The sequence below is a fragment of the Tarenaya hassleriana genome, unplaced genomic scaffold (assembly GCF_000463585.1).
Source record: "Tarenaya hassleriana unplaced genomic scaffold, ASM46358v1 Cleome47, whole genome shotgun sequence".
Lineage (NCBI taxonomy): Eukaryota > Viridiplantae > Streptophyta > Magnoliopsida > Brassicales > Cleomaceae > Tarenaya > Tarenaya hassleriana.
In genome coordinates this window covers 763,541-766,704 of record NW_010967396.1, presented here as the reverse complement: position 1 = coordinate 766,704, position 3,164 = coordinate 763,541, and positions in this window count along the sequence as shown.

The following is a 3,164-nucleotide window of genomic DNA, read 5'->3' as shown; positions in this document are numbered from 1 at the left end:
TTTTGAGAGAGTTTGTGGGGGAGTGAGAGGGCGAAGTGAGAGGCGAAGAACGACGGAATGGGCGGACCTAGGGCAGTTCTCGCGTCCCAGAAGAAGCAGGAGGTGGCACACGCCGGAGGGAGGCCGAAATTGCGGCGGTGACTCAGCAGAAAGGGAGGCGGCGCGTGACCTGGCCAAGACCGTCGGAACGGACGGTCTGCACAAGCGGAACGGACGTTCCGCTTGGCCTGGAACGGACGGTCTGCTTGTCAGACCGAACGTTCTAGGCCGTTTTCGTCCGTTTTTCTCGCTCGTTTCGGTCCAATTCTTCGGGTCAACTTGGTTAGGGTCTAACTTAATATTTTATGGATATTTTTATGGCTCATATATGTTTTCCTAAAATTTGGTTTGAAAGTCGAATTTACGGGTTATTACACTCTGCCACCCAACCAGAATCGATTCTTCACACTCATCCAATTTCATTGAAGTCAGGTACTTCTGCTCCTACATCGGGGAATCTCGTCTTACAAAAAAATAATTAAAAAAAGTTGTGGTAAAATCGGGTTTTTTTTGACTGATGAGAGAGAAAATGCTCTCACATCTCTCTAACTTTCCCAATCGCACATAATCAAATCCCTAGCTAAATCTCTCACCACCATCTGAAATTGACTGCCAACCACCAGTCTCCCGGCGCCGGGCGCTAGCTTGGAGCCTATCCCAAACTACTTTCTTGCAATCTCAAAATGGCAAAGAAAAAAAAAGGTATAAGAGTTCACAGTCTCCCTCCTCTTCGAAGGTAGGTTCTCCGAAGACATCTGAGAATGCGCCTCCGGCACCGGCCCTCGCTTCTTCGACTTCAACTGCCTCGGATCCATCTCAACTATACTCATGCCTCCACCGGCTCACAATCTGGAGAACTCCATCGACAAGACCCAGGCTTTGAGCCCCTCGGTAGTGACATCTCCTCTTCCTTAATCTCTTGCGCTAATAGTGCAGAACTTTCCCTATTTGGATAGGTTGGATGTGGGTTCTCCTGTATTGGCAGCGTTGAAGTCTCCTCCTTCACGAGTTGTCCAGATCCCACAACTCTCTAAGGGGTCCCAGTCTTCTCGGGCCTCCTCGACTGAACCGAGATATACTTGGGCTCAACGTCTGCGAGCTTCGTCACGTAACCTTAGTCGTGTAACGACTCCTACTCTCACGGCAGCGGGAACCCCTCGGATTCGTGTACCTAGCTCTGTACTACTCGAGGCGTCCAAGACCTGGAATGGTTACTTAGTCGGTCAATTCTACGGTTCCACTCCGTCGGGTTCCAAACTCTTTCAGGTTCTTAACCCGATTTGGGGAAAGCGTTCGAAGATCCATGTTAGGAGAATCAACAATTCTATCTGTTTGTTTTATGTTCCAGATCTTTCCACCGGGCAATGGATATTGGAAGTGGGTATTTGGTGGGCTATGGACGTTATGTTCACTGTGACGAAGTGCTCGGCCACCCCAACCTTTCGGACAGAGGCTCTTCAGTTGGCCCCTATATAGGTCACTCTTTCAAATATCCCTGCGGAGTTGTACTCACTCCGTGGAATCAGCTACATCTTGCGGTATTGGAGAACCGTTACATAGGAGAAGATGCGCCTCGACCCGATGAGCGTAGGGGAAGCTAAGGTTAAGATCGAGGTACAACTGGGATCAAACCTACCGGAAACTATTGAAGTTGAGGATGAACATGGGATAGTCATCACAATCAACGCTACCTATGCCTGGATTCCACCGAAATGTCCTGGTTGCGGAGAGTTTAGACATAAGCAAGCTAGCTGTCCAACGAAACCGGTTTTGCAACATAAACCGGTAATTTCCCACAAGCAACTGAACATGTGTCTACTACAGTGCATGATATTATACCGCCATCTGCTCCGTTGGCCAATACTACGATTATGCCACCTATTCAGATTTCACACTCTATGTCGACATCGTCTGCTGCTTCGTTGGACGATACAACGACTGTGTCTCCTACTCTGATATCACAAGCTATGTCGACACAGCCTCTGCCGACCCAACCAGAATCGATTCTTCACACTCATCCAGCTTCATTGAAGTCAGGTACTTCTGCTCCTAAATCGGGGAATCTCACCTTACAAAAAAATAATCCTTGCAAAAAATTAAACGCGTTTTAATATTTTATCTTCAACAAGCATTTTCCAATGTTGCTACGGTCCAAGAAGGCCAACGTACTCTTCGTTCTCGTGATATCAAAAACACTCTTGACCCTTCGGACTTCACACTTGTCGGAAAAGTTCGGAAGGGAACAGACAAATTTTAATATCCTTATCATCTAGACTGACCACTCGACTCCTTGTTTATCACTTGATTTCTGAGTTTGAAACGTCTATGACTGCTATGATATCACTCTTATTTTTTTTACTTGAATTTGCTATTGTGAATTTTGTGGTATGTGTCTAAGAATGGTTGTTTCAGTGGTCTCATTTCTTGTAAGAACATTTTATATTTATAAGATTTACAGTTTACCAAAAAAAAACATTCACTTTCAGGGCAAAAACGAATTGATTTTTGTGTTCGTGAATCATTGACGAATATCCATGAGCGGGATAGTTTTTCGGTTATAACCGGATTAGGTTATTTCAATTTTATAAAAATTATAAGCCTTTTAATTTTCATAGTGAATTTGGTTCTATTACATCAATTTCGAAATCGATTTTTATATATATAATACTATTTTTTTTTAACAATAGAAAGAATTTCATAAAAACTTTGTATTTTTCTCTCGTAATAATTTAAACATTCATATTTCTTTTATCCTAATAGATATTGTATTTATCATTTATAACAATAAAATATATATTTTTAAAAAAATTAGCAAATAAATAAATCTCTCAATTCAAACGAAGGGAAACCTTAAAAGTCCATTTCATCCAACAAACTCTATCTCAGTATTAAATAAAATAAAAATTAAATAAATAAATACAAAATACAAATTAAATAAATAATTATATATATATATATCGGATTTAAATTGATATAGACTCACGCGAATATACACATGCATCATCATTGTCGTCATCATCATCATCATCATCACTCTTTGATATAGACGCGCGCGAATATATTTCAGTTGAAATTTGCCTCTTGTTAAGGTTAAGTAGGCGACACGTATTCCATCGCATTAAAGA